At 39.5% G+C, this 24,824-nt stretch overlaps 1 protein-coding gene and 1 non-coding gene across 8 annotated transcripts in view; both read right to left on the bottom strand.

Annotated features, from left to right (window-relative positions):
- The window catches only part of CDKAL1 (CDK5 regulatory subunit associated protein 1 like 1), an 875,166-nt gene that overhangs the window by 261,312 nt on the left and 589,030 nt on the right, over nucleotides 1–24,824 (bottom strand). The window lies entirely within an intron of this gene.
- On the bottom strand, nucleotides 20,292–20,365 carry TRNAL-UAG (transfer RNA leucine (anticodon UAG)). Its single transcript has one exon. It is a non-coding gene; the product is annotated as a tRNA-Leu (tRNA).

The raw sequence follows: 24,824 nt of genomic DNA, 5'->3' as shown, positions 1-24,824 counted from the left end.
TAAGATTGCTATTGATAAAGATGCTGAAATAAAATGTACTGTATATTGAATGACAAGCACAAATATCAATATGCACAAATATTCACAGAATGAATATTTCAATATGAAAAGCTCTTAATACACTATTTCAATTTGTTCTATTTCATTAAAACGAGCACCAGTAAAAGACATTGTCTTTATACAGGACATGCAGGTAATTCACCATATTGTAAAATTTATGGATTAAAAGATTTAGAAAGTAATTGAGTTTACAATTCACAAATAAAATTCCTAAAATGAATTTTTGTATTCCGTGGTGTCTTTAGTTTAGGTAGAAAAAAATGTCATCCACGAACTGCTCATCTTTGATTTCATTATATTTATCAAGTCAAACCAAAATTGATTATTTAAAGAAAAAAACAAAGATAATTTTCTGAGATTAGATTACCCATTTTTTGCTTGGATGAATAAACAGCTGCACTAAACTAACCCTACGTTCACAGGAACAAGTCTTTTACGTGCTGAACTTATAGGCAGTTTGTGTTGCCTGATAACAAAACATGTTTTCCTTGGCCATTTGCCTGGCTTTATTAGGTCTAGGGATCAAGCTACATGTATGCCTTAAAAAACTGTATTCAATCTGTAAAATAAATGTATTAGACGAACTCATCTATCAGTTGATTTAAGTGGCCACTATTTGAAATTAAACAGGTGTAATTCCATACACTGATTTTTATTTTATATATTTTTAATTAAAAATACTTTTAAAATGTTACAATCTCCGCAGATAAGACAATGATGGCTCAAAGGGACAGCTGGGGACTTACAAGAGAAAGAGCTGCAGAACCAACAAGTGGTGACAGAAGATAACACCAGCTCCTTAACTGAGAAGACAGAGACCATCTGGTAGCACCAGAACTTTGTCTTCATCCATGCATCTCAGTGTAGTTTGATTTAATTTTCAGTATCTGCCTCCCAGATTCTGAGGAAGGCATTTGCTCCCTTCTTTATAACTGTGCCCTGGATTCGATTTTTCTAGAACCCTTGTGGGCTTTCTCGTCCATAATACCTCTCCTCTAGCGCACTCTACCACATTCTGCCTTTGCAAGTCAGGCTCGTCAGCCCAGCTTGTCTTGCCTAATTCTTCCACCCCCTTTCGTAGCCAGTTCCAAATATTTTCCTTTCTTCTTCTCCCTTCTAGACTTTTAGAAGAATAGTCTATCTCTGCTGCTTTTACTTCCTTATTATTAACTTCCTGGTAAACTCTCTGTAACCTGGCTCTTGCCCCAATACTGTGATGAAATTATGATCTCATCATTGGCAAATCCACAAATTTTATTTTCTGTCCTAATTCCATTTGACCTACATACTGTATATGACACTATTAATCATCCTTCCCTTAACTCTTCACTTGACAGATGATGTGAAGGGGTGAGCCTCAAGTCCATGGGCTGTCAGTACTTACAGAACCCCAGAAGCAGAAAGAAGGGTCTGCAGGAACCTAACAGTTTTCGCAGGGTCTATTATCTACCACCAGAGACACTGGTAGGAGAAAGTTGGTGCTATTAATAAATATGCTAGGACAACAGGTTAAATCAGGATGATCCTGGGAAAACAAAGAAAAAGGTTACTATAGATAAAGGAGGAATAAAGGGCGAGATGACTCCACACTTAAGGCAACCTTGGGACATTAAAGCATTTTCCAAATAGTGATCAAAAGCCATGTAAATAATGCACTGAAAGAGATTGGGCCTTTCGGGAGATAAAGGAGTTGCTAACCTCTAAGGCATGGGGCTGACTTATGTCTGTACCAATTACAGTCAAGGAAATAAACAACTTCACTGGGTTCCATGCTACCCCTCTAAGATGCTGTTTTCCACCTCATATTCTAGCCAAGCCAAGCCCCCATAACCTAAGACGAAGCACAAAGCAGAGTGTGGTAGGCATTATTCTAAAACGGTCCCCAAATTCCCAGCTCTTAGTGGGCAGATACTTTCTAGTTATTCAACCAAACACTAAACTAAGCGTTTCTATGAAGAGATCTTGCAGATGTAATTAAGGTTCCAAATCACTGACCTTACAATGAGATTATCCTGATGGGACTGACCTAAATAGGTGTCCTTTAATAAAAGCAGAGTTTTGTTTGTTCGTTTTTGTTTTTGCCATTGCTGGCAAAAGGGGAAGTGGGAGAAAGCAAACATGCACACTGTGAACAGGGTAGTCTCATGGGCTGGAATGTGCCAAGATAAGAGTTAGCAGGAATACAAGGACCTCAGCCCAACCACTGCTAGGATATGCATTCTATCAGGAACCAGTAAGGTTGGAAGTGGATCCCAAGCCCCTAAAGAGAACAGAGCCTCTCACTAACATCTGGATTTCAACCTCCTGAGAGCTCACACTGGGGACCCAGCCACACTGTACCAGACTGAGATATACATAACCTGTGAGATGATAAATTTGTGCTGTTTTATTCCATTAAGTTTCTGGTAATTTGTTACACAGTAAGAGAAAATGACTACACAAAGAATGAGATGAGGAAAATACTAGACATCCACAGTATCCCTGTAGGCTTTAATGAAAGGAGAGTGGGCCATAAGAGTAATTATATCAACTCTTATCCCTAATTGAGAGCATTCCAGAAGGAGAAACTGAGTAGCTGGAGTGAAAGACCTACTTTTCAATGTGTCCCCTTTATGCTCTTTTGAAATTATTTTCCATGTGCATGCATTCCCTGTTATAAAATATATGAAAATAAAATTTATCATGACATGTCAGCACATAATTTCAGGTAAGAATCAAAAGAAGAAACTTAATGGAAAACTGATGGTTATACCATCACAAAACCTTGAAATTAGGACAACCAACCTACATACCATGTTAATTATTTTTTTCTCTTTTTCTATTTTTTTTATTAATTAATTTTAATGGGGTGACATTGATAATCAGGGTATATAGGTTCAGAGAAAACATCTCCAGGTTATTTTGACATTTGATTATGTTGCATACCCATCACCCAAAGTCAAATAGCTAATGAAGATGAGCATCTTTTCATATATCTGTTGGCCATTTGTATTTCTTCCTGGGAGAAGTGTCTGTTCATGTCCTCTTCCTATTTTTTTTATTGGATTGTTTGTTTGTTTGTTGTTGAGTTTTATGAATTCTTCGTATATTTTGGATATTAGGCCCTTATCTGAGCTGTTGTTTGAAAATATCATCTCCCATTTAGTTGGCTGTTTGTTTTGTTGTCAGTTTCTCTTGCTGTGCAAAATCTTCTTAGTCTGATATGGTTCCATTCATTTATCTTTACCTTCACTTCCCTTGCCTTTGGAGTCAAATTCATAAAATGCTCTTTATAACCAAGGTCCATGAGTTTAGTACCTATGTTTCCTTTTATGTATTTTATTGTTTCTGGTCTTATATTTAGGTCTTTGACTCATTTTGAATTAATTTTGGTACAAGGGGACAAACTGTAGTCAAGTTTCACTCTTTTGCATGTGGCTTCCCAGTTTTCCTAGCACCATTTGTTGAAGAGGCTTTCTTTTCTCCATTGTGTGTTGTTGGCCCCTTTATCAAAAATTATATGACCATATACATGTAGTTTTATTTCTGGGCTTTCTATTCTGTTCCATTGATCTGAGTGTCTATTTTTCTGCCAATACCATGCTGTTTTGATTGTCGTGGCCCTATAATATAATTTGAAGTCAGGTATTGTAATACCCCAGCTTCGTTCTTTTTCCTTAGGATTGCTTTGTCTATGTGGGGTTTTTTATAGTTCCATATAAATCTGATGATTTTTTGTTCCATTTCTTTAAAAAATGACATTGGAATTTTGATGGGAATTGCATTAAATTTGTATATCGCTTTGGGTAATATAGTCATTTTGACTATATTTATTCTTCCTATCCAAGAATAAGGAATATTTTTCCATTTTATTTTATCTTTTTCGATTTCCCTTAACAATGCTTTGTAGTTTTAATTATATAGGTCCTTTACATTCTTTGTTATGTTTATTCCTAGGCATTTTATATTTTTTGTTGCAACCATGAAGGGGATTATTTTTTTGAGTTCGTTTTCTGATGTTTCATTGTTGGCATATAGGAAGGCAATGGACTTTTATATATTAATTTTGTATCCTGCAACCTTACTGTATTGGTTTATTGTTTCTAGTAGTCTTTTTGTGGAGTCTTTGGGGTTTTCGATGTGTAGGATCATATCATCTGCAAAAAGTGAAACCTTTACTTCTTCTTTCCCAATATGAATGCCTTTTATTTCTTTCTCTTGTCTGAAATTTCTGGTCATGTTAATTATTCTACTGGGCAAGTACTAAACAGAAGTTCCGGAGAAAGTCTTGGAGGAAAGAGTACCTCTCCATGATCACCCCTCTCAGCTCGGCTCCCAACAGTCCCTACTTTTACTTTCATCCCATCTCTCTTTTCTTTTTTGTTCATTCAGAGTGATCAACATTTTAAAACAAAATTAGTGACAACCAGTTAGATGCTGGATGCAGGGAACAATAAGAATACCATCAAGTTCAGTATCTACAAATTTTAAGTTGTGGCAACTTTAAAAGCATAAGTACAATGAAGAGAAATAACAGAGCCACAGAGTAATGACACTGGCATGGGAAGGGACTATGATTTCTGTCATGGCTGAGTTTGAGCATCAATGGGATATCCAGGTCAAAGACTCCAGTGGGCACTTGATAACTATCTATGTGATTTTGAGCCTTTTTAACCCTCTGTTTTAATCTAAAACTGAGCATAATACCCAACTAGCTGAACGCTGGGAGATCAAGTGAGATGAACATTTATGCAGTTTTAATATATAGCCCAGCATAGAGCCAACCCTTAAATAGTACCTATTATTACTTCTGGAAATATGGGAGCGGTGTCAGAGTCAGAAAAAAGACCTACTAGGAAGTTCTTTTAATAGTCCAGACAAGATATTTCATTGACACAGTCCTTGGGCTTATCTTCACCACAGTGACCCCATTCTCCCCAGATCCACTGTGTCACACCAGCCTCCTCACTGGTGTAGACTCCCTACTACCTGAGCCCACCTGCCTTCTTCTGTGACCCCCTGATCCCTCCCTATTCCTGTGTCTAGTCCATTTGTGTTTCTTCCCCTCTTGGGTCTACTCAGCAACCGGGGCCTAGTTATCTGTATCTCAGATTCGTGGCCCCCACAAATTCTTTTTTCCAGAGCATGATCAGCGTGGGCCTCTCTAGAACCTGGCACTGCCCCTCCTCTCACCTCTCTGCCTGTTAAGATTTGCTTCAGTTGGTCTACGAGAGGAGTGACACATTCTCCAGCAGGAAGGATACAGAATTGGGCCAGAATAAAACTGCATTTGGAGCCTGACTGGAGAAGAAAACAGACTGATGGACAGCAAAGGGGCTACATGGAGATAAAATGACTCCCTTAGTAAGGTTTAAGCCAGGCTTCCATAGGCACATTCAGCAATCTGGAGGAAAAAGTGGGTGCTGGGCGTAGGGCCAAGCCCAGGGGGGCAGGATTAGAGGTAAAAGAATGATGAAGCTGTTATCAAAGGATGTCACTAACACAGATAACCATGGACAGGCGGAAGCCAGAAGATTCAGGAATTAGGAGAGATCAAGTCATTGGAGTTCATGACAAGGATGAAGACCAGGAAAGAGAAATCATAAGGGGCTGAAGCTCACTAAAGAGTTATAGTGTCAACGGACGAATAAAGCATAAATTCATGTCCAGTAACGGATAAAGAGGTCTGTAGAAACAAAATCATTTTCTCTGATAACATCTTAGTTAGGACAGCCTATATGTCTGGTTACACGCATGGGAAGCCTCTGCTTTCCTCCAAAATTAATTCCTGGAAAATTCATCATAAAAGTTAGCCTTTTCTCAGAGGAATAATAAATAGACTTCAGTACTGCCCTCTTGGTTGTGACTCAGCATTAAGTAAATTATAGATACTACTAAGAATATTCAATAAAAGCAAAGAAACAATAATAAACATATATAACAGTTTAAAACAGTAAAACTGTGTTCCAAGTTATTAAAATGATAGAATTTTAGAGCAAAAGTGAACTTTAGAGTTTGTTTAGTCTAATCCTCTGTGTGAAGGATGAGACTCAAATTAAAACTACAAAGATTAAACCAGTTTTTCCCAATCAACAACTTATTTCTTGATTCCTCCCAAAATGTCTTCATGGCCTATTTCAAAAATCCACAAAATGAGTAAAATTAAACAACATATTTTGAATATATAGGGATATACAATGTATTTGCAACAAATCTACAAAACAGAAAAACACTGTATGTAACATAGTTTCATATTATCTAATGCTAATAGCTATAATATATGTGAGCATATAGTTAATTTTAACTTGCTTCTATGGTCTCCACTTCAAAGAAAGGAGAAGGAATACTTAGCCAACTGTTAACGAGAGTTAGAAACAGAAAACAATCCAAGTGTTGAACAATCAGGAATAACTAAGCAAGACAGAAATATAAACATAATAAAATGTTACATAACCTCTAAGCATGATAAATATATGAACAACTTTGAATCACAGAAATGTTCATTCAAAATAATGAGAAAAATAAATACAAATTAATAAGTGTGAAGTTGTAAATTTAGAGAATATAGTAAAAACTTTGCCTTCATTGTATTCTTTTATTCTGTAAATTGTTCCATGTAAACCAACAAAAAGCAAGCAGATGCATGAGCAAGCTGTCAGGGAGGCTGGAAATGAAGCTTTCTCTATCTTGATAGATTTCTCTGCAGCTAGAAACAGGAACAGGAGTTTATAAAATCACTACTTTTATTTCAAAGAGAATAATTAGAGCATTAAAATATTTGAAGAATGCCTAAAAACTTTAGCTTCTAGGCCTAGAGAAAATAGTTCTGTCTTTTTGTTCATCTTCATTTCATTGCTAACTTCTTTCCTGTCCCCAAATAAACAAACAAATCAAAGTCTATGTCTCTAAAAGGAAAAGAAGTCAGAAAGAGGTGGCCAAAGTTTTGGTGGAAGAAGAGAAATAGGGATATTCGTTCACCTTTGCATTTATTAAAACTTGCTTAAATTTATAATAAAATAAAGCAAAATCAAATCAAACCACAAAACTAGAGCAGTCTGCTTTTAAGAAAAATTGAACTGAAAATAAAGAGAAATATATAGATAAGAGTATGTTCAATCAGAAAAAAGTATGTCTATTAATTACACTGATCAAAGATACTATCTTATGCCTGACCAGGCCGTGGCGCAGTGGATAGAGCGTCAGACTGGGACGCCGAGGACCCAGGTTTGAAACTCCGAGGTCACTAGCTTGAGTGTGGGTTCACCAGCTTGAGCGCAGGATCATAGACGTGATCCATGGTCACTAGCTGGAGCTCAAAGGTCGCTGACTTGAGCAAAGGGGTCACTCGCTCTGCTGTAGCCACCCCCCACCCAGTCAAGGCACATATGAGAAAGCACTCAATGAACTAAGGTGCTGCAACAAAGAATTGATGTTTCTCATCTCTCTTCCTTCCTGTCTGTCTGTCCCTCTCTTTGACTATCTTTCTATCTCTGTCCAAAAAATAAAAATAAAAATACCATCTTAGCCCATTTTTACAATTTAAAAAAAGGAACTATGGGGACGGGAGACTATGGAGTAACTGATTGTAGAGTTGTCAATGGACTAGAACCAATTTTAAAATGATATCTTATACATTAACTTTATAAGGATTAAAGTTATATAAGTGGATCTCTTAAATTCTGTGAATTGTCTCTAATTGGCAACAAAATACAACTTGATTCTACGTATTGTTCAGATAATACAAATCAAATTTTCTGCTATCCAATATTTATCAAAAACATAGTGAAGAAATAGCAGAGGACTGGTTAAAGGATGTACAGTCTACCTATTTCTCTAGATCAGGGGTCTCAAACTCGCGGCCCGCCGAACAATTTTGTGCGGCCCGCAGACTAATCCACGAAGTTCAAAATATTTTGGATAAAATTAAATAAGCCTAGGGGCCTACTTGTATTTTTCATTTCTCTAGCATCCTAGCTAGATATTAGCTTAGTTAACAGCAGTTGTGATGCGAACTACAGTTTCTGGTCGTTTTGTGACACTGAGTAAACTGCATGTACGATTGTGTTTGTTGTACTGATTTTTTTTTGTTTTCAACTGCAGTGAGAAAAGTGTTGCGTAACAGTTGCCTTTTGTAGACCTAGTGCGGCCCGCGGAACGGCTGTGATCTTGCTCTGCGGCCCACATGCTGAGTTGAGTTTGAGACCCCTGCTCTAGATGGTCTAAATTTACTGCTGCATTAACCCATACAGTGAGACTTCACATCTGAACTTTTCCTGAACTATGATTTGGTATCTCTCACTTATACTGAGGAGGAAAGAAAACCAAGTCCCATGTGGTCACCGATGAGAACACAGTATGTTACAGAAAGGGTCTCATGTGGAATTTTTGCTCTAGTTTCAATATTAAGCATAGCTGTGTCTCTGAGCATAGACATTTTGATTCTACAGACTTTGTGTAAATCATATCACTGACAATACTCCCCTCTTTGCATTAGTGTTTAAAAAGCTTGTGATCAACTAGGCAGTCCAAATCGACTAAATGTAAGAGACTAGAGGGCATGTTGTATTTGATAGCAACCTTACTATTATATCATCTTAGTTTTTCTACATTTTTCTCCTTTCTCTTGATTTCTTCAACTGCGTTTAAAATTTTTCAGCATGTTTCTCTGTAAACCATACTGTTCACAAAAATTAGAGGATATTTCAAAATGAATATGAAGCAATAAAATATCCCTTAATTTTTGTGAGCAAAATACTAAATTCCTGAGTGCAGATTTAAAGAAATAAGTTCTTTTAATGCTTAAAAAACATACTCATGTTACCTATCAAACTGTATATATATATATATATATATATATATATATATATATATATATATTTATTTATTTATTTATTTTATTATTATTATTTTTTCTTATTGAAGCTGGAAACAGGGAGAGACAGTCAGACAGACTCCCGCATGCGCCCGACTGGGATCCACCCGGCACGCCCACCAAGGGGCGACGCTCTGCCCACCAGGGGGCGATGCTCTGCCCATCCTGGGCGTCGCCATGTTGCGACCAGAGCCACTCTAGCTCCTGAGGCAGAGGCCACAGAGCCATCCCCAGCGCCCGGGCCATCTTTGCTCCAATGGAGCCTTGGCTGCGGGAGGGGAAGAGAGAGACAGAGAGGAAAGTGCGGCGGAGGGGTGGAGAAGCAAATGGGCGCTTCTCCTGTGTGCCCTGGCCGGGAATCGAACCCGGGTCCTCTGCACGCTAGGCCGACACTCTACCACTGAGCCAACCGGCCAGGGCTCAAACTGTCTATATTTTGTCCCAAGAAAAAGAATTGATTGTAATGTTTACATGATCTCATCTCTAAAGGTAATCCCCATAATCTAGCAGACATAAACATAAGGAAATATGTATATGTTAGTATTTTCTTGGCTAAAATAATAAATGCCTGCTCTTGTTGTTTTATTCTATTTATTGCATATTTATTTACAAAGTGATATATAAGGAAATGCCACAAACCAAAATTCATGAAACATTATTCAACTGAGGACAGTTTCCCATCATTTGAATATGGAAAACCAAAGAAAAACAATCACACCTCTCCTTTTCCACGTCCTGCCATGATGAACTGATGTGCCCCAGTAAAGTGAGTGACGCAGTAGAAAACACTGAAAGAGTCATGATGGATTTGTTTCCATTTTGCCATGGAAAAGCTAAATGGGTATGACCTCTGGTAAATAAAAATACACTGTGCCATTTTGTTTTTTGTAATAATCCTCGGGAAAATGTGAACTATGTTCTGAGATAAAACTGAACTGGAAACTAAAATAAAAACCAGTGAAATTTTAGCAGACATTCTATAGAACACAAAATTCTAATCAGAAATGGAACCATCTCTAACTGGAAGCAAATCATTTAATTGATTTGGAGACTTTCAACATTAGAACGGGAAGGAGACGAGGGTGTGGAAGAAGATCTCTTGACACATGTACTCAAGGCCTTGAGCCTTCTGCTTTCCATACCCAAACCTACTTTACAGAAAGGACACAAAGGAATTCTTATCAACACCTGCCCTAACCTTTCTTGAGACTCAGAGCCAGGTATACACAGAGGGTGTGAAGTTACAGCCAGCCACCTGGGTCGCACTCCAGGTTCAGTTTCCTCACAGCACCTCACCATTCAATCCGGACACCCTTTCACGGACCTACTGAAACAAAAGACCCATATACGGGCTTTAAAGCACCTCAGAGTAAATACATTTAAACTGGTATCAAGGGGTAACATGTTTCCATTTGTGTGTATGTCTAAATTTTAAATGGCTACAGCTTATTTCCAAAGGCTAATTAACGGTAGGAAAAAAAAAACGAATTACAAATTGAGAAACATTTACCTTCAAACAAACAAAAAAAGCTTCACATTAAACAAACTGCTGTTTTGCTTGTATTTATCTTCATGCTTTCAACCTTAGATCACTCTTCCAAACAGTATTTAAGCTGAATGATCTAATCAAAAGGTAACAAGAATGATTAATGCTGATGCAATGTAATTCCTGCCCTGTTCTCGTCTACTATATGGCTTCCCTATGAAAACTATGAAATGCTATATAGATGTGGGGTATGATAAAATGAATACTAATGCATTTCTGATGAAACACCAGTAACAGAAGTTAGAAATGAATAGAAATTACATACAGCACACAGCATCTCGGCAGCTCCCTCAGGCATGTTACTAGATACCGGTGATGGGCCTGCAGGGTGGAGAGAAGCTGAAGGCTGAGTTTAGCAAAAGTTACAAAGGGCGTCACAGCTGTGGGGGCCTGCAGGGAGCTGGAGGAGGAAGAACATGGCCAGAGGGGTCACCCTGTCCCCTCCTCACACAAAAGCAGGGCAGTTAACTGGTAATGGTTTATAGCTCAGCTGGCTAACCAAAGTAGTGTCAGGTCTGAGTCAAGCTCTCTTGACAACTTAAATCAACATTTTGGGTGCAGTCAACCCGCCACTAACCCAAGTTCCCACCACAATCTATTGTTTAGAATTAACTGAACCTGACTGCATCTGCCAGGACACTGGGCAGCAGCCAGGCCCTGAGAGCACTGAAGATAATTTACTCCCTGTAAATAATGCTCAAAAATAAATCTGGTGCTAGGCATGAAACTGTGGACTAAACCCAGACATATTTTTATGTATTTCTTTCTACACAAAGAGTGAAACAAGACAATGTTTTACACTCTCCAAGGATCTGAGAACTGATTCTGATTTTAGTGCAACTAAATTTCCTATCTGGGAACGTAAAAAAGGGAGGCACTGCTGGGAGTCAGAACCTTTCCACACAGAGGTAGCTTTCCTAAAGTGTACTGGTGGGTCCATTATAAAAACACAACTTCCATGCAGGGGCAACAGGTGCTGAAACTTCTCCCTGAACAAAAAATATTTTACATATTGACCCTTCAGAGTTCCTAACCTATTTTCTGCTGGTTTTTTTTTCTGTAAGACATTAAAGACCTCAGAAAAACGCACATTTTATTTAAGAAAGGAGTTTTCTGGCATTATCAACCAACAATACTTAAACAGGAATGACTTCATACAAAATAACCACCAGTGACAAGGGCTGTGAGGTGTTCCAGGAAAGCAAAGGTTTACCAGAAAGAGGAAAGATTGAAATGTTTGGAGGACTGGACATACAGGAAGTTGAATTAGAGCATGGAGTATATAAAGAAAGAAAGGTCTCGGTCCTCGGCCCTGGCTGGTTGGCTCAGTGGTAGAGCGTCGGCCTGGCATGTGGGAGTCCCGGGTTCGATTATTGGCCAGGGCACACAGGAGAAGGGCCCATCTGCTTCTCCACCCCACCCCGTCTCCTTCCTCTCTTTCTCTCTCTTCCCCTCCCACAGCCAAGGCTCCATTGGAGCAGCGATTGCCCGGGTGCTGAGGATGGCTCTGTGGCCTCTGCCTCAGGCGCTAGAATGGGTCTGATTGCCGCAGAGCGACGCCCCAGATGGGCAGAGCATCGCCCCCTGGTGGGCATGCCGGGTGGATCCCAGTGGGGCGCATGCGGGAGTCTGACTGCCTCCCCGTTTCCAACTTCAGAAAAATACAAAAAAAAGAAAGAAAGGTCTCAGCCCTGAAACAAAAATGTCTATTTTTAACCCTGATGACCTTTTTTTTTTTTTTGTATTTTTCTGAAGCTGGAAACGGGGAGAGACAGTCAGACAGACTCCCACATGCGCCCGACCGGGATCCACCCGGCACGCCCACCAGGGGCGACGCTCTGCCCACCAGGGGGCGCTCTGCCGTGACCAGAGCCACTCTAGCGCCTGGGGCAGAGGCCAAGGAGCCATCCCCAGCGCCCGGGCCATCTTTGCTCCAGCCATCTTTGCTCCAATGGAGCCTTGGCTGCGGGAGGGGAGGAGAGAGACAGAGAGAAAGGGGGGTTGGAGAAGCAAATGGGTGCTTCTCCTATGTGCCCTGGCCGGGAATCAAACCCGGGTCCCCCGCACGCCAGGCCGACGCTCTACCGCTGAGCCAACCGGCCAGGGCCTAACCCTGATGACCTTTTGATGGCATTAGAGACATTAGTGGACCTTGATTAACATGTTACTATTGCATAATCTGTTATCTCAATTTTCTGGATTAATTCTGCCAATTAAACTATACTTTATATATATATATATTTTACATATTGACCCTTGACCCTTCAGAGTTCCTAACCTATTTTCTGCTGTTTTTTTTCTCCTTTTTTCTTTAAGACACTAAAGACCTCAGATAAACGCACATTTTATTTAAGAAAGGAGTTTTCTGACATTATCAACCAACAATACTTAAATAGGAATGACTTCATACAAAATAACCACCAGTGACAAGGGCTGTGAGATGTTCCAGGAAAGCAAAGGTTTACCAGACGTATGCGGGAGTCTATTTCTGCCTCCCCACCTCTCGCTTAATAAAAGGAGATATATATTATATATATATATGTATATATGTATGTGTGTGTGTGTGTGTGTGTGTGTGTGTGTGTGTGTGTGTGTGTATATATATATATATATATATATATATATATATATATAGACAGAGAGAAGGAGAAGGACAGAGAGAAGAAGAGAGAGAAAAAAAGCATTCCTTTGTTGTTCCACTGAGTCATGCGGTATTGGTTGCTTTCCAAATGTGCCTTGACCAAGGATTGAACGTTCACCACTACCTTAGTGTTTTGGGACAACTCTCTAAACAACTGACTTAACCAGCCAGGGCCAAATAAACTATACTTTTAACCTTAGAAAACATTTTATAAAATTTCATGGAAAGAAAATAAAACAAAACAAGAACAAAAAATATATATCCTTTTATTAAGTGAGAGATGGGGAGGCAGAAATAGACTCCCACATGTGCCTCAACCAGGATCCACCACCTGGCAAGACCCCTACCAGGCAATGCTCTGCCCATCTGGGGCCGCTTCTCCATTGCTTGGCAACCAAGCTATTTTAGCGCCTGAGGTGAGGTCATGGAGCATCCTCAGCACCTGTGGCCAACTTGTTCAAACCACTAGAGCCATGCCTGAGGGAGAAAAAGAGTGAGCAGTGGGTGGAGAAACAGATGGTCGCTTCTCTTGTGTGCCCTGACTGGGAATTGAATCTGGGACATACACATGCTGGGCTGATGTTCTACCACTGAGCCAACTGGCCAGGGCCCAGAAAAATATTTTCAATGTGTCATTCTTTTCCAAGCTGATGTTTTGTATATTTTATATTAAATAGCCCATGTGCATTTGGCTCCACCTATTACATAGCATTTTTTATTTTGTTTTTAGGTATCACTAATGACTGTTCTGTGTTGTTCTATATTGAAAGAAGCAGCAATCATTTAATGAGTGCTCACCAAACACTTTTCTAAGCCTACTGTAATTTCTATCATCTCACTTAATTCTCACAATGATCTTTTTAAAAAGGTGTTATCCTAATTTTACAAATAAGAAAACCAAGTCAAAGAGGGTAACTTAATCAATATTATAAAAATAAACAGTCTTTAAATTGGTTTATTTGACCTTACACCTATGTTCTCAATTATTGGGCTAAACTGACTTTCTATCATCAATATTCCAATTGATTACTTCCACACAAAAGTTCTTACTTGGAAGAAAATTATGATAGCACCTCACTTAAATATCTCTACCAAAAGTGGCTAGGTTCATAAGATACTTATGCTTCAGCATTCTTTTTCTTGAGTTTTTTCTTTTTAAACATCATAGTACCTGTGAATCTACTAAAGTTTCTTTCTGTCAAAACAGCAAAAACTAAAGATATGTGACTATCTCTACTACAAACAACTTATATAATTCTGACATTCTGAGAGAAGCAACTTACATATTTCTGTCTGATATTTAGAAAGAACGAGTCTTTTATGGCAGTCAAATCGCATCATGGAAAACTAAACTGACCCAGCCAATTAAATATATGTGAAATAAAAAAATACTAACTTCTCTCAGTTTTGGTTGAAAATGAGGAAGACAGACTATGATTTCTATCTATAATACACTGCTTTCTAATTCTATATGTTGCTGATCTATTAATTAAATTGGCAATAAACACACACACATTTAAACCCTTAATTTTTTTCTTTCTCTCATACTTTTTGTTTTGAGAAAAACGTGAAAAGAGAAAAAAAAAATCATTTGATTCTAATAAGATTAGCACCACAGCTTCTAAAACTTCTAAACAATATCATTTGGGGTACTGGTATTAGAGAAGCATTTTTACTTTGGAGATGAAATATTTTGGTTAAAGAAGAAAAGAAAATGAGATAATGGCTACTGTATAAATATAGTGCTTTGAAAAAATTTAAGCTAGAAGCAACTTTTAAGATTCTTTCCTTAATGCTAGTTGAAACAAGTAAATCACACAGCCATATTAGTTATTTAGCATCTCCTAGTGGCCTGCTGGCATATGAAACTTTTTAGGATAGCACTAAATAGGTTATATTTTGCCTACTGCTATATGGATGATGATTCCTATGTACATTAAATTAACTGAATAAAGAAAAAAAATTTTAAATCCCTATAATGCACGCTACCCAAGACAGCAGTTAATGATTTCTGAGAGCAGAGCCACAGGCTATTGCTACAACCGAGCAACTTCTAAGGCTTCTAGCAAAAATATTATTTAAATTTCATATATCTCATCATATCCTAAACCACTAATATTTATGCTATCTAGCCTCCAGTCTAGTTTTTAATGCAAAACAAAACTCCTTTAGGAACTCTAATTCTACACACAGCACCTGATGCAGCAGTAGAAAGAGTACCACCGGGATCTTCATTAGAAAAAACACACAATATAGTAACAGGGTTGTAACAAATGGGCACCTGCAGAAGTTAGTTTCTCTTAAAAATAGGACAGAAAAGAGAGAAAAGGAATAACTCAATGTTGAGTCAACAGAAAACAATTTGTTAAAAAAGAAAACAAAAACCTAACATGAGGCATATGACAAGGCAAGAGACAAAATAAAGTGGGCTAGACACAGCCTCCTTTTCCACTAAGAAAAACTCGGTTTACAGGTGGATACAACTTCATGTAAATACTGTGAGGAACTGTAGAATAGAAAGAGTTTCCTTCCTACTTTCACAAAGAAAAACCTCATCACAATAAGCATAACGTTTAGAAACAAAGTTATAATGTACACACTTCCATTATTCAGTTTTAGGCTATTAAAGGTTTGCTTGACCTAAGAGTTCATCTTTACGAAAAGCACCCTGTGTCATAATATTTCCGAAAGAGTACACAATTCTTATATTTCATGTCTAAATATAATTTCTATTACTTATACAAAAGCTTATTCCAATACGTAGCATATGGTACTTTCATTTTTATAGGATTATATTTTATTAAGGAAAGATGAAATAATCATCAGCAAAAATTGAAATATAAACATTTATATTTTAAAGATCAACTTTGGTTTTAGCAGTTTGTTTTAGGTAATTAGCACAAAGTTAGTTTCTTTGGAATCAACTTATTTTTCTCAGCAACTCTTACAGCAAAAATCAGAAGCATAAGACTGAACTGAAACACACAGTGTGGACCAAACAGAGCCTGTCTGCATTTACTTGACTCAATTATTACCTTTACTTCTCTTGGCTTGATATTATTTCTAGAAAAATAATCTTGGGCTCTATGTCTAGCTGTCTAAACAAAAATACTATTAGTCCACACCTTTCGTAAGGGGTAAATATTCCAGCAATCTGTTGGGAGTAAATTCACTCTGCCCTTTCTGCTGGCGCACCAAACACTTGTGATGGCTTTCCCAAGGGAAGGTGCATGGAGAAAGCACAGGCTCCTGTTTGACCCCTGCTGGCAATCAATTTATGGCCTCAAGCATACAGCTTGATAGCCCTTGCAATTCTATATTAGCTTTTATAACTCTTGATATTATTCTTATTCATATAAATGTCAAATTCCTCTGGGTAACCTGACCTAAAAGTGTTCAAATCTCAGTTTACACCCTTTAAAACATTTCAGAAATAGAGGAATTAAATTAAATTTTATATATTTTAAATTAAACACCCAAGAAAGGGAATTACAAAGAACAGTTTTTGCTGCTAAATACTATAGAATTATCATGCTGTGTGAAGGTCGATCATTTAGGAAATATAAAATAGCTTGGAAGAACAGCTATTTTACAACAATAAAAATGAAACCACTGTCTCTCAGTGAAGATGGTCAGCAAAGAATTATATAAACTAGAGCTAGAAAGAAAACTGACTTTCTAAGGCTGTTTTCCACGTAATACAATTATTGTCTTAAAACATGGTTAATTTAGGTGTGAGGCTTCTGGTAGCAGGCTGTGTACACTGAAGCAAACCAACCACAGAGATAGCCATGTACACCTGCCCCGGTCCTGTTGCTCTCAGGTAATGGTCCAGCCTAAGGACTTAAACGAGGGGGCTGCATGGGGTACCAGGGCCATGGCCACCAGATGTAGGAATAATCGCTGCCTTGGCCATCAAGTCTTTGCTGTCTTTCCTGTGAACTTTTCTACCATAGGATTCTGACATTTCCATGTCCCGTGTCAACAGAACTCCTTCATCCAACAAAGATGTAATGGGTTTATGTTTTAGCACTATAACAGGTGTTAAAGATATACACATGGAAAACATTCATGAAGTTGTATGAAGAACGGGGAGTCTCTGGAGGGAGATGCATGCACAAACACAGAAATGTGTGGTAAGCACTGCAGTGGAGACAAACCCTGAGGAGGTATGTAAGATACTTTTGCACAATTCCTGGCAGCCAGCACAAATCAGTAAGAGGTAGGTGGTACAACTGCTATTGTTATTGTTTCATGTACGGAAGGCAATGAAGAGCTATGGAAGAATTTGATCAAAAAAACAAGGTTTGTATTTTAGAAAGAATATTTCTGGCAATAAAGTGAAGGGCGGATTAAAGGGAATGAGCCTGGAGTTAGGGAAGGCATTTAGATAGAACCCTAGAGAACTTCCTCAATGAGGGTAACAGACCTTTGGAAGATCACTTTCCTGCAACCTGGCAGATTAGACTGGGTGGGCGAAGGTGAGAAGGAAGTCCAAAAGCTTGCTTCTGATTTGGTTGGATGGATAATGGTCTCGCTGAGATAAAAAGGAGTGCAGGATGATACAAAAAAATAAAAAATAGGCCCTGGCCGGTTGGCTCAGTGGTAGAGCGTCGGCCTGGCGTGTGGGGGACCCGGGTTCGATTCCCGGCCAGGGCACATAGGAGAAGCGTCCATTTGCTTCTCCACCCCCCCCCCTCCTTCCTCTCTGTCTCTCTCTTCCCCTCCCGCAGCCAAGGCTCCATTGGAGCAAAGATGGCCCGGGCGCTGGGGATGGCTCCTTGGCCTCTGCCCCAGGCGCTAGAGTGGCTCTGGTCGCAGCAGAGCGATGCCCCGGAGGGGCAGAGCATCGCCCCCTGGTGAGCAGAGCATTGCCCCTGGTGGGCGTGCCGGGTGGATCCCAGTTGGGCGCATGCGGGAGTCTGTCTGGCTGTCTCTCCCCGTTTCCAGCTTCAGGAAAATACAAAAAAAAAAATAAATAAAAATAAATAAAAATAAATAAATAAATTAAAAAGAAAGAAAGACTGCCTGCTGGCGTCCACAATTAGGGGTCTATTGTCCACAGTTGGGAGTGGTTATAATGAAGAAGAGTGAATAGAAACCAGATTGGAGCTGGACAAGAAATGGATGGAAAGTGCAGAAGGTAGAGGCAGGCAGCACAGAGGTCATTCCTTAGAGATGCTGAGCCGTGAGGAGCAACGAAGTGCAACTGTAAGAGGTAAAGGCAGGCTAAAGATAAAGATTTCTGGAAAACAGAGATAACTGGAAAACAGTAAAGGAAAAAGCTAAGCAAAGAAAAATATCAGATTTTTGAGTTAGGCCTGGAACTTAAACTAGTTTAGCTCACCTTTTTTAGTTCATTGATGAGGAAATGGAGAAAATACTAAATCACATTCTGCCATTATAATTAGAAGTCGCAGCAAAAAGACTTGAATTTCCCAATCTAAGAAATATTTACTGATAGGTAGAATTAGGGTAGCCAATAAACATTTAGTTAAGAATTCCTCTCTAAAAAGTTGCAAAACCAAAAAATGTCTTAAGAAAGGAGTAATGACAATGTAGCGAGGCTTTATATAAATAGCAACTTGGTTTAAGGAGTCCTTAATTTTTTTTTAATCCTACTTATTCAATTCTAATTTCTTATTTACAAAGATAATTGGCAAAGAGCAAAAATGCTCTGAAAGGTTTTAACACATTTAAATAGGTAATGAAAGTTACCAATATGATGTCACCAAGGAAGGAGAAAACAGTTTCTCAATAAAGTACATAGAAGAAGACATAGGTACTAAACTCATGGACCTGGGTTTTAAAGAACATTTTATGAACTTGACTCCAATGGCAAGAGAAGTGAAGGCAAAGATAAATGAATGGGACTACATCAGAATAAAAAGGTTTTGCTCAGCAAGAGAAACTGATATCAAAATAAACAGACAGCCAACTAAATGGGAAATGATATTTTCAAACAACAGCTCAGATAAGGGCCTAATATCCAAAATTTACAAAGAACTCATAAAACTCAACAACAAACAAACAAACAATCCAATAAAAAAATGGGAAGAGGACATGAACAGACACTTCTCCCAGGAAGAAATACAAATGGCCAACAGATATATGAAAAGATGCTCAGCTTCATTAGTTATTAGAGAAATGCAAATCAAAACTACAATGAGATACCACCTCACCCCTGTTAGATTAGCTATTATCAACAAGACGGGTAATAGCAAATGTTGGAGAGGCTGCGGAGAAAAGGGAACTCTCATCCACTGTTGGTGGGACTGTAAAGTAGTACAACCATTATGGAGGAAAGTATGGTGGTTCCTCAAAAAACTGCAAATAGAACTACCTTATGACCCAGCAATCCCTCTACTGGGTATATACCCCAAAACCTCAGAAACATTGATACGTAAAGACACATGTAGCCCCATGTTCATGGCAGCACTGTTCACAGTGGCCAAGACATGGAAACAACCAAAAAGCCCTTCAATAGAAGACTGGATAAAGAAGATGTGGCACATATACACTATGGAATACTACTCAGCCATAAGAAATGATGACATCAGATCATTTACAGCAAAATGGTGGGATCTTGATAACATTATATGGAGTGAAATAAGTAAATCAGAAAAAAACAAGAACTACATGATTCCATACATTGGTGGAACATAAAAATGAGACTAAGAGACATGGACAAGAGTGTGGTGGTTACCAGGGGTGGGGGGAGGGAGGACATAGGAGGGAGGGAGGGAGAGAGTTAGGGGGAGGGGGAGGGGCACAGAGAACTAGATAGAGGGTGACGGAGGACAATCTGACTATGGGCGAGGGGTATGCAACATAATTTATTTATTTATTTATTTATTTATTTTTTATTTATTTTTTTATTTTTTTGCATTTTCCAGAAGCTGGAAACAGGGAGAGACAGTCAGACAGACTCCCGCATGCGCCCGACCGGGATCCACCCGGCACGCCCACCATGGGGCGATGCTCTGCCCACCAGGGGGCGATGCTCTGCCCATCCTGGGCGTCGCCATGTTGCGACCAGAGCCACTCTAGCGCCTGAGGCAGAGGCCACAGAGCCATCCCCAGCGCCCGGGCCATTTTTGCTCCAATGGAGCCTTGGCTGCGGGAGGGGAAGAGAGAGACAGAGAGGAAGGCGCGGCGGAGGGGTGGAGAAGCAAATGGGCACTTCTCCTGTGTGCCCTGGCCGGGAATCGAACCCGGGTCCTCCACGCTAGGCCGACGCTCTACCGCTGAGCCAACCGGCCAGGGCTATGCAACATAATTTAATGACAAGATAACCTAGACATGTTTTCTTTGAATATATGTACCCTGATTTATTAATGTCATCCCATTAACATTAATAAAAATTTATTAAAAACAAAACAAAACAAAAACAGTTTCTATATGTTATAGAATAAAAAGCAGCCTTTGAATTCCTCCAGATCCACCACATATGCACCTTCTCTGATCTCTAATTTCTTTACCTAAAACATAGGAATACCAACACACACTTCAGAGGGATTTTGTGAGAATAAAATGAAATTATGAATTTAAAAAAAACTTTTTAGCCTGACTAGTCGGTGGCACAGTGGATAGAGCGTTGGACTGGGATGCAGAGGACCCAGGTTCGAGACCCTGAGGTCGCCAGCTTGAGTGCGGGCTCATCTGGATTGAGCAAAGCTCACCAGCTTCATTCCAAGGTTGCTGGCTCCAGCAAGAGGTTACTCGGTCTGCTGAAGGCTCACGGTCAAGGCATGTATGAGAAAGCAATCAATGAACAACTAAGGTGTCGCAATGAAAAACTGATGATTGATACTTCTCATCTCTCTGTTCCTGTCTGTCTGTCCCCATCTATCCCTCTCTCTGACTCTCTCTCTGTCTCTGTAAAAAAATAATAATAAAAAATTTAAAAAAAAACCTTTAAAAAAAAGAAAAAGGCACTTTATTTAGAGCAGTGCTTTTTGAATTACCAGTTTTCCTTCCAATTCATTATGGACTGACATTTCTCAATCACAAAAATCATACCATAAATTGATGTTTTGAGAATGTCAAAAAATCTTGTACATTGACAATGAAGAGTGTACAAAGGGCACCGTCTTTGAGCCAGTATTGGAGCAGCACTGATTCAGAGCTGAGCAAATGTGACAGGAAACCGAATAAAAAGCACTAGAGCTATGGTACCAGGCAACCTGGGTTTGAGTTTTTCACTACCACCTACTACCTGTGTAACTTCAAGCTCTCTGTTTTAGCTGTCTCTCATGTAAAATATCAGTGAGACCTATCTCACAGGGTTGTTGTAAGAATCCAATGAGTTTATACATGTAAACAAATCTGAACAGTAACTGGGACTATTAGTCTCAATAAATCTGAGGGCAATGAGTCCTAATATACAGTAAGTTCTCACTTAACATTAAATATCGCTTCTTGGAAACTGTACCTTTAAGTGAAATGATGCAGAATAAAACCAATTCTATACTAGGCTAATTGACAGAAACAAGAGTGCAGGTCCTATGGCATCTGTCTGGTCACAAAAATATCACCAAACTTCTAATAGAGACCTAAAACAGTTCTAATATTAAACACTGAAATAAATGTGAGTTATACATACACTGAAGAAGGTTAATAAAAACAAATCAGATAATGATTTCCCAATCTGCTTATTCTAGTTCAGGGTCATGGTGGGCAGAGCCTCTGCCAGCAACTCAGCATCCCAGACGGGCCATACCCCACACCCATACCCACTCAGACTGACACAGCGTGGGCATGCCAATTCACCTCATTGTGTATTTTTGGGAAGTGGGAGGGAACTGGCGTACTGTGAAAACCTGCCACACATGGGGAGAATGTACAAACTTCACACAGACTTTGCTGGGAATTATACTTTGTTTTCTTCATCAATGTTATAATGATGTTATTCAAGAAACAGGTGTATATACAAAAAGTCACAATTCTAAGGCTAGATATTTTCCTGCTAACACTATTTTTCTATTTGTATATATTTGGGTTTTTATATTTACTTTAGCCTATAGAAAGAGAAAACATACAAGAAATATTATATGCACAAGAAATATTACTTTAAAATTCATTACAATTTAATCCAGTGGCTTTCAACCTTTTCACACTTGGGGACTAGTGAAAAGAGTAGAATTATTATTTTAGGGATCGCTAAAGTAGAAATCATTCTGAGCATAAGCAAATTTAACTAAGATAACTGGGTCTATAATCTTCATACAACATAGGGTGGTGAACTCTTTAGTGGACTAGCACAAAACTTCTAGTGGACTGGCATTCATCTATGGACCAGCAGTTGAAAAACACTGATTTAATCAGAAGTTTGTTATTAGACTCCCTATATACTAGATTTCTTAAAAGTTCTATATGTTTCCTGGAAAAATTTGTTTCTTTCACTATTTAAATAAAATTCAGGAAATTATACTATAAAAGTTCCCAAGATTGAATGTGACTTTTGTAAGTAGAAAAACACTCTTAAAAATTTTAATTACACCATGATTCCTAAAATCACAAATTATTCAAATGGGAGAAAAAAGAATAAAACCCAATTAGAATAGTTGATATAAGTTGGAACAAACTGAAAATGAATTAAAAATTCTCTGGGAAAAAAATAAATAGAATAATATATTTTCCCAATGATACAATTAAAAGATTTCATCACAATAAATAAAGAAAAAAAGTGTGTGTGTGTGTGTGTGTGTGTGTATATATATATAAAGAGTCATTATTGAACAGTGGAATTAAAATGGCATTTTCTGAAAGGACTTTGATGCTTGGTCTTATTTACATGATTAGTCTAAAAACAACTGCTCTAAATAATAATTAAGAAAAAAGAAGTCTTTTCACTTTTTAAAAGCCTTAACAAGAAACTACTGATTTCATTGATCAAAATTAGTTTATAAGGAGAAAATTCCTCTAAGAATTTAAGACACTTAAAGTAAAAGCACATCATGCAAGTAACCCAGACAAATCAGAGGAAATGCAGGTTGGAAGCAAGCTTGCAGTGATGGGAAGGAGTCTAGGACAGGAGAAGGGCTGTATGAGGCTCCTGCATATCATGGGCGTGAGGCACACAGCTCTCCTCTTGTCCAAGAGGGCTCACTGGAGCTCCAGCCATCAAATTTGCATTCCAGTCTGTAGAAAGGTAAAGGACAAGAAAGGGTATGCCTTCCTTTCCTTCAAATACTTTCTTTTTTTTTTTTTTTTTCATTTTTCTGAAGCTGGAAACGGGGAGAGACAGTCAGACAGACTCCCGCATGCGCCCGACCGGGATCCACCCGGCACGCCCACCATGGGGCGACGCTCTGCCCACCAGGGGGCGATGCTCTGCCCATCCTGGGCATCGCCATATTGCGACCAGAGCCACTCTAGCGCCTGGGGCAGAGGCCACAGAGCCATCCCCAGCGCCCGGGCCATCTTTGCTCCCATGGAGCCTTGGCTGCGGGAGGGGAAGAGAGAGACAGAGAGGAAGGTGCGGCGGAGGGGTGGAGAAGCAAATGTGCGCTTCTCCTGTGTGCCCTGGCCGGGAATTGAACCCGGGTCCTCCGCACGCTAGGCCGACGCTCTACCGCTGAGCCAACCGGCCAGGGCTCAAATACTTTCTTAAAGTCACACGTCACTTTGATTATATCCAATTGGTCAGAACCTAGTCACATGTCTGTTGAAAGGTAAAGTAAAGTAGTCTTTAGTTTGAGTGGCCTGTGTCCATCTGAAAACAAAGGGCTCTGTTGAAAATAAGGGCAGGTGAGATGGTGGAGAACAAGTCATAGTCTCTGCCACAGTCTCTCCTGTTTGGCCATTCTTCTTGCTACACATAGAACTTAGTGCTTGTCTGAGAGAGACAACCCAAGCCCATCTTGCCACCCTGTTTTGTTGTACTTCCATAATCTCTGCTTGATGCGCTGTCCTTTTATTTTTTATTTTATTTTTTTTAATTTTTATTTATTCATTTTTAGAGAGGAGAGAGGGAGGGGAGGGGAAGGGAGGGGAGGGGAGGGGAGGGGAGGGGAGGGGAGGGGAGGGGAGGGGAGGGGAGGGGAGGGGAGGGGAGGGGAGGGGAGGGGAGGGGAGGGGAGGGGAGGGGAGGGGAGGAGAGGAGAGGAGAGGAGAGGAGAGGAGAGGAGAGGAGAGGAGAGGAGAGGAGAGGAGAGGAGAGGAGAGGAGAGGAGAGGAGAGGAGAGGAGAGGAGAGGAGAGGAGAGGAGAGGAGAGGAGAGGAGAGGAGAGGAGAGGAGAGGAGAGGAGAGGAGAGGAGAGGAGAGGAGAGGGAGAAGGGGGGAGGAGCTGGAAGCATCAACTCCCATATGTGCCTTGACCAGGCAAGCCCAGGGTTTGGAACCGGCGACCTCAGCATTTCCAGGTCTACGCTTTATCCACTGCGCCACCACAGGTCAGACTATTTTTTATTTTTTTTAAATTACATTTAAAGGGGTGACATTGATCAATAAGAGTACATAGGTTTCAGGTAAACATCTCTATAGCATTTGAACTATTGATTATGTTGTGTACCCATCACCCAAAGTCGTGAGCTGTCCTTTCAGGAGGGCTAGACATGGCTTTCTGAGGACTGATGGCTCTAAACTGAAAGGCACTTAAAATGGAGTAGAAGTAAGATAGTTATTTATAGAACGGAAACATACAGCAACTTCTATCTGATAGAAATTTCAAATCCTGCTTCATAGTAATCATGAAGATGTTCTGCCCGAGCACTGAGGATGC

This window comes from Saccopteryx leptura, chromosome 3 (genome assembly GCF_036850995.1).
Source record: "Saccopteryx leptura isolate mSacLep1 chromosome 3, mSacLep1_pri_phased_curated, whole genome shotgun sequence".
Taxonomy (NCBI): domain Eukaryota; kingdom Metazoa; phylum Chordata; class Mammalia; order Chiroptera; family Emballonuridae; genus Saccopteryx; species Saccopteryx leptura.
Note: the sequence above shows the minus strand (reverse complement) of the source record. Positions and strands in the feature narration are given on the sequence as shown.